Source organism: Saccostrea cucullata, unplaced genomic scaffold, assembly GCF_032062105.1.
Source record: "Saccostrea cucullata isolate Sc308-1 unplaced genomic scaffold, CSIRO_AGI_Scuc_v1 ctg6020, whole genome shotgun sequence".
Lineage (NCBI taxonomy): Eukaryota > Metazoa > Mollusca > Bivalvia > Ostreida > Ostreidae > Saccostrea > Saccostrea cuccullata.
The window spans coordinates 1-8,117 of NW_026929217.1; the positions used below are offsets into that span (position 1 = coordinate 1).

At 33.2% G+C, this 8,117-nt stretch overlaps 1 long non-coding RNA gene across 1 annotated transcript; it reads left to right on the forward strand.

Annotated features, from left to right (window-relative positions):
- Positions 1 to 1,566, forward strand: LOC134280115 (uncharacterized). Its single transcript, XR_009994843.1, has 3 exons — positions 1 to 28; positions 1,047 to 1,115; positions 1,379 to 1,566. It is a non-coding gene; the product is annotated as an uncharacterized LOC134280115 (long non-coding RNA).
- Positions 1,567 to 8,117: the final 6,551 nt, after the last annotated feature.

The following is an 8,117-nucleotide window of genomic DNA, read 5'->3' on the forward strand; positions in this document are numbered from 1 at the left end:
GCATGTTTTGAAAGATGTGAAGAAACAGGTAAATTTTAATTTGATGCTTCATATGCATTCTTCATTGAGGATATAATACAAGCTGTACCGTAAATCTGGAAATTTTTGCTGTAGATAAATTTTTAGCAAATTTGCGAGTTCATTGCATTCGTAAAAATATTTTTCTTAAAAATAAATTACAATAAGAAAATGTAAACAAAGCAGCAGTCATTCGCAAAATTTAGAAACGTAAAAGTTAATCAAAAGCATTTTGACCCGAATTCGCAAAATAAAATCGACATAAAACTTTCCAGATTTACGGTATTCCTTACAAAGAAAACTCAGTACCGTGGTTATAAATTTACTTTTAAGGTATTCAATCCCTAATAGGAACAAATTCAATGAGTAGGCATTGAATACTCAGTATATTTAGACAAGATTCCCATTTATTACTATTAGCAGGTATAGTGGGATGTGTACTAATTTATGACCTTGAATTTTGGTAGAGTTATCTCCCCTTTTTTTATTAATAAAAAAATCAACTTAAAATATTTTAGCCAGTAAAAAAATTGTTTTCAATTGTCATTCTGTTTCTAATGTTTCAATGCATCTTTCCACCGCAATATTTCTTGATATTCAAAGTATTTGAATTTTTATTTTAAAAAATGCTTTTCCCCATAGACTTCAATGCAAACTTTGTTAATTAACTACTGCTTAATTAATTAAATTTAATTAATTTTACTTTCTCGCAGGCAATCCTTTTCCACTATAAAATGCTTTAATATAATACATGTATCAGAGTATTATGCACTTGACTGGAAACCCTTAATTAAGTTATGTATCTCAATGAAAGTATTATGAAAATACATTAAATTTGACATCCTCTTTAAATTAGAATCAAACTTCAAACTTTATATGTTTTCCTTCTTTTATTCATCCCTGGTAAAATGGATTAATACATGTATGTATTATATATTTAGCAAAGACATAAATTATACAGTGTACTATGCATTTAGCAAAAATGAATGTTAGAAATAAAAATAATACTTGATTTTATATTTGAACAGACCAATCCAATAATGATTCGAGTAGACACTAAAGCAGGACATGGTATGGGAAAACCCACAGCCAAAATTGTGAGTGAGATTATTTTTATTTCCAAAGATTTTTTTTTACTGTCAAAACAGGACCTGGTGATAGTTTTTGATCTTACATTTTAGAAAAATGAAGGCAAATACCTAGTCATGCAGATTATATGTTTACTTGTTGTCTTTTTTGTTTTCATGGTATTATTTCATAATTAATGGTAATGTAAAGTTTTACTCTGCATTAACATTAATAACAAAACTCAGATTGAGACCTTTTTGCTACTATTTATAAAACATTCCGATACTTTCAGATAGAGGAGCTGACAGATATTTACAGTTTCATTATACAGACAGTAGGAGGCAGTTGGAGGGAATAACATCAGCCTTACTTTAGAAATTCAAATTGTGGTGGAACTAATGAACAATGCATAGAATGTCCCAGCAAAATTTTAAAAGCATATAGACATGGAGTAAATAAAGCAAACAGAACATAATATTTGTAATTTAAAGTTATTTAAAGCTGACATGAACTCTTAAAAAGGCATCAGTTTTCATCTTTGTACGACTTACTACATTCCTGTACGCCCTTGTCCGCCATATTTCTTCGATTCCGCCATATTTAATCGAAGATTTTTGGCCACCTGTACCTGCTATATATAGCCTTGTAGAATTGTTTCACTTGAGTGATTTTCTAGCCTGACTGTCGACATGTACACATCTCCGATAGCAAAGTTGTCATAAATCCATAAACTGACCAAAAACATGTTTTAAAAGTTAAAAAATCCAACAAAAACTATAACAAAACTGAGAAGTGAATAATTTTTGAATGCATTTGCTGCAATTTAGAAAAAAAATAACACGGAAAACAGCAAAAACCGTTTGGATATGCACGCATGCAGGTCGAGAATATGCATCGAACGCAGTGATAAAGATATTTACCTGAATACTGCTATCGTTACAGGGATGTGCACATGTCTAAAGAAATATCCTATTTTACTTTTATTGAAATATGCATCTCAGAAGTCATGTAATCCATTGCTAACTGAACAGTAAATAATTTTCATCACATAGCACTTGGACGCAGTGGTCCACGACGATCAGTCTATTTGTTCAGGGGAAATTTCAAAGGTGGAAAGCTTACTGGTATTTGGTTGATTGAAAAAATGCAAATAATTTTTTCAATCAACCAAATATTACTCTTGTCTGTATATGTAAATGTAAACAAGTTTTAGAAACTTGGCTTAACTACATTACATTTATTTCATAGCGAGCAACATTACGAATCATTCATCCTTTGACTAGATTCTCTCGTGAAAGGGGGGGGGGGGGTAATAAAAATTGCATAACGCTCTCTGAAAAAGATCGGATTTTATTACGATCAAATATTTTCATTATAAATACTTTGTATTGGCTTTATTTTTTTTTTAAATATAGACCTAATATAACTTGATTTAAACTTATTTTTTAATTTTTTACACAATAAACGAGCTTGATGCTGTGGTACATGAATGATCGAAATAGAATTCATTGGCGGATCCAGAGGTGGGGTGGGGTTCCGGGGATTGGACCCCCTTTATTTTTGCACATACATACACAGAGAGAAAGAGAGAGAATGTTTTTTTCTGCAATATAAAAGATAGATATAATTTGAAGAATTTAAAAAAATCTCCTTTGTCCTGTCTGTTCGCTAGATCTGTAGATTTTCGCGGATTTGCTTTCCTCTTTGTACCTTCAATCATTTTTCAGTCATTTATTTGAATCTCTTCACCATTTTACAACAGTATACAGAGATCACAAAATATATAGGTGATTTTATACATAACAGTAGTTCTATAAAGCATGCGTGAATAAGAAACTAAACAAAAAATTGTACGTTGCTATAAATGTGAAGTATGGGAATTTAGGCCGGGGGGCATATTTTATTTTTTTTCTTTATAAAAGAGCACAAACCACCCCCACCCCCCGGGATTTGCAAGGTTATGAAATTTATATACTAAAGCAAGGAAAAAAGTTTACGTTGGACCCCCCTCGGAAAACGCAGACTCCCTGGTAAATGCGAATTTATGTTAAATTGGATGAAAAGTCTAAGGTTCGAAGCTTATTTATACAATGTTTGTTTTGTTCTGTTTGAGTATGTATAACTGTAATGATTTTGTACATTGTTCTATATGCACCACTGTGGGCCGAAATTGATTGAATAAATATTCTAACTCTAATTCTAATCAGAAGTCATCGACTCCCCCCCCCCCCCCCCCCCCCCCCCCCCCCCCCCCCCCCCACGAAATAAGTTATTGAAGTCTGGGCGAGTTTACGAGTCTGTTTTTTATTTATTTATTTTTTTTGCTTGTCAAGAAATTTCTGGGTTAGATTTTTTATTTGGAACTGAGGTGGACCCCCCCCCGGAAAAAAATTGTTGGATCTGCGCCTGAGTGCTGAGGGCACTACCTGGAATCCCCCCTTTCTAAAAATGGCTGGATCCGCCCCTGGAATTAAATGTGCGTTATATTTCTTGACATAAAATGTTAATAGTCGAAGCATATAGGAAGGGATAGCAAACTGCCGATGAGAGTCCCACATTCTTCCAAAAATTAGCTTTTTATACCTCTTGTCTTAATTATTTTTGTCCAGATTCCTTACCTGAGCTAGAAGGTATTTGAGAAAGTTCCCAATGTTCCCATTCCTTTGATGTAGATTTGACGTTTATTTCCCTTTTAATTTCGGCGTTTAGGTTTATTTTTCTTGTCAAAAGTAAAATTATTATTTTAATTTTTGAACAAGTTTCGACATCCCCGCCTGAAAAAAATTCTTGATCTGTCCCAGGATCTAATAAATGGTACAGCACAAAATGCATATGATTTTATATCTCTTATTGCGCTTACGGATGGTTACAGGAGAATAAAGAGAGTTCAATGAATAAAATAGTGATTAAAAATTATCTGTATTCAACCAGGTTTCAAGTATCCCTATCCTACTTTTTAAAAACATCTCCCAAATATTGCAACAGAAATTATTTTTATTTTTAAAAAAGCTAGACTTTCAGACAGGGATACTGAAATCTCGAAAGACTTTCTGTAATAATCATAAAACAGCCACATTCCTCAAAAATGCACATACTTTGTGGTCGGAGTGAGGCAATAAAAAATCTCGAAAAATGGAATTGGCAGAGATGTCTGTCTTCCAAGACTATTTAGGTAACGGTCATGTTAATTATTTCTGCCCCCCCCTTAAAAATACAAATGCCTAAATGTCAATCTAAACAAGGGATGTTTTTTTTTGCGTGTGTGTTAAAGAACGAACAAATGTACACGTAAAATTTTGTATTCTGGTTAAATGCTTTTAAGTCTTGAACTAAATAATTACCGTATATCAAATTACTTGGTTTAGATTTGAGATTAGTACTAAAATAATCAGTTGTAATTGACAAATGAATTTTGCGATGCAAAACAACTGCAGACTATATATAGAATGTTTATTAGAACTAGATAGACAATTTTCAGTTGTACCTTATAAAGTCGTTATAATTATACTTTAGCCCCCCCCCCCACCCCTTTCAGCTGCGCAAATACCAAATAACTTCTCTTTTCCACTTGTGATATTTTCCCTGACCAAAATCTGATCAGCACGGACTAAGTGTTTTGATGTGCTAGGCTGAACGGAGTAGTCACAGTGTGTTTACTTTTGATTTTTTATGGAGTTTATTTCTTTTTTGTGTTGCATTTTTCAATAAATGGAATTCAGGGTGTATATCACTTGACTTGTGCACATCTTCGAACCGATGCAGAGTTCTTATTACCAGGTATGGGTACGTTTACAGCGTTCGACGCGTTTTCTCGATATGCATCAAAGTCTGCATAAAACCTGCAAATCAAAGACACTGGTTGTTTTGTTCTATTCAAATGATAGTAATTTCAGAGTGTGTTTACGCGTTTTAGTGCTTTTTATTTCATGTTTATTCTGCATAAATTGGCGCAGTGTAAAAATGCGTACTCGTGCAACTAAAACTTTCTTTCAAACTTGCATTTCCTTTCTTTTTTTAATTACATTTGATTCAAATCAATAATTATTCAGAAATATGATTATTATGTTTATTGTGGTTTTGAAATGTCTTGATCTCCTCATGTGTTCTCATATGCTTTACCATCGGAGATGTGCACAAGTCGATACCCAAACCAAAAAATCATTCAACTGTAACGAGCGCATTGGGGTATATATCGTTACAATGAGACAAGGTATCTGAAAGAAATATGGCGGAATACGACTATAGTTGGTATAAAACAAGTCGTACATAGATGAAAATGTTGCGTTTTTAAGAATTCATGTCAGCTTTAAGATAAAAATAAAGAATAACACATTAAAACATGTATTTTTCTGTGTTATCTGTGACCATATCACAAAAAAATATAACCATACATTCTATGTTGGTGACCTTTTCATACTTCACCTTTTTATCAGGGATGGCAGTTGAAGACAGAATTGCCATTTGGTTAACTGTAAATCCTTCTGATTCATTAATCAGTTTATCATATCAAATTACATATTTTTTAAACATATGAAGGTAAACTGTGTACACTAAAAGATTATATAAACAGATACAAAGAATTGTACACTTGTTTTTAATGACTTATTAATGACTTGTTTTTCTGATCTGTCTTGTCCATGTGTTCTGTTTATCATGTAAAAATTAGATTTGAATTTATTTAAGGAAATAAAAGGTAAGACCAAGATTCTTGTTTCTTCAAACTGCATTTCACTTCAAGATCAAGGTCATAAGATCAAATATCATGATACAATCTGCTAGTTCTTGTAGCAAGTAATGCACGTGTGAACACAATGTGAAAGCCATGTCTTTTCTGGAGCAGAGCTAAAACTTATGGTATTAGTACATGTATGATGTAAGTACAGCTATTGTCAAATTTCTTGGTCAGGTTTTGAGGTGAAAATTAGTTCTTTCTGAAAGGAATCGGTGTTTAAGCATATGTTAAATATGAAAGACATATTTTTCTCATTCACAAGTGCATGGCACAATGGTTCATAGGCGTCGGAACCGGGGGGGGGGGGGGGAAGCTTGAACAATATAGGCTTTGAACATCAAAGTGTAGGATTACCCACCCCCACCCCCACCCCTTTCAAAAGTTACCTGCAGTTTAGGTCAAAAAAGGGTAATTGATGTTGTTTGGGGAAAAAAATTTGGTATCCCCCCCCGTGTTTAGTCAATGGATATATTTTTTTTTTTTGCTTGTCAGTTTGAGACCATATACTGAGGTCCCATGTTGCAGAAAGTGTTGGCAATTGGAAATGATCCCTTACTGCTCAATGGCCGTGAGTGCTGAGTATGGGGATTAATTTGGAGTCCTCTATTGTCAAGTGGTAGCATCTCCATTTGAACGAAAATTTCTCAAAAAAGCTCAAGTAAGCTTTTCTGATCACCTGTTGTCTGTCGTCCATCTGTCTGTAAACTTTTCAAATTTTCAACTTATTCTCTGCAATTATGGCAGCTGGGCCAATTTTAACCACAATTGATATAAAGTATCAAAAATACATGTAGTAATTTCATATACCGTATAGGGCCAATCTCTAAATCTTAACAAAAAAGGAAAATGATATCAGATAACGAAATATAAGAATGGTGGACTAGGAAATCATGTACATGTATTTTTAAAATTTATAAGGTTTTGTGTTTAATAAAAATTCCCAGAAGCTGAGCGGGGGGGGGGGGGGGGGGGGTTACACCATCCATTCGACATGCAGGTGCCTGTGGTTTTATCAGCTCAAAAGCTTGGAAAAGTATCAGTGATTTCTTCCGTTGTTGAAGACAATTGCGAATTTGATTACAGACTGTCAGCATACATTTCTCTCCAAACTGTGTTTCGCAAAATTTAATGTAAAACTATATGTTTATCGCATTTTTGTGAATTCGGCGCTTTGAATGTCCGTAAACTATATTTTTACAAACCCTAAACTATAATTTACATGTACATATATGTTACGTATAGTTTAGAGCTGTAAACCACAGTTGACAAATCGTGAAACTATATTTATCAGATAAACTACATATTTAGCAGTCGCATATGATTGTTTTCTGTATTAATTATAGTTTACGCTTGTAAAACATAGATTGTCGCATAAACTGTAGTTTACAGGTGTGCAATATAGATTAGTTTACAGTCGATTAATCTAGATTATCAACTGTGAAACTATGGTTAGCTCATTTTTGTGAGTTTGGCGTTCCATATATACTCCTCCATTCTTCCTGCAGTTTTGGTCTGATATTGCAATATATAACTTAATTGTCACACAAGTAGACTTTACTAAGATATGCTATTCTGTTTATCAGTGTTTAATTCCGGTGAATGTTCATTTGATGCACCATTGCTGAGGCTCCAAGAAATAGAAGATCATGTGATCGAAAACTTTCAAAATGATACTCCTTCTACAGTTGTTTAGATTTCAGAAGAACTTGGAACAGTAGAAACATTTTTTATGATTTCGGTGAACAATCCTGCCATGGTCACGTGATAATTACCGAAATTAAAAATTTCTGTAAAATTCTTTTTAAACTCCTGCTCATCCTACAATTTTATTTTGACACAAAAAGAGAATAAATCAAGGATCATTATTGTCCACTGCTTTGGCAAAAGCGAGGGGACATTAAATCTCATTCGTCTGTCCGTCTGTCTGTCAGTCTGTATAGTTCTGTCCATCCGTCAAAAAAAAAAAACCTTGGTCATATCTTTAGAATGAGAAGAGATAGGGCTTTCATATTAGACCTGTTTATTGCTTGTGGCAAGACCTTTCTGAATACATTACGATTTTTTTTTAATCTTGTGACATTGTCCTTGAAAATTGACTTAATTTTCAACAATGTTAATTTTTCCGTATATTTTTTGATTGAGAAGAAATAGGGATTTCATATTTGCTACTTTGCTCTTGCTTTGCTTCTTCTCAAACAATATCAACGGGGACTTCTTTGTTCGATTGATTTTTTTTTGTCTCTTTTGTTTTTTTTTTAATGTTTTTCTTTTTTTTTTTTGCATTATGATCTAATTGGGT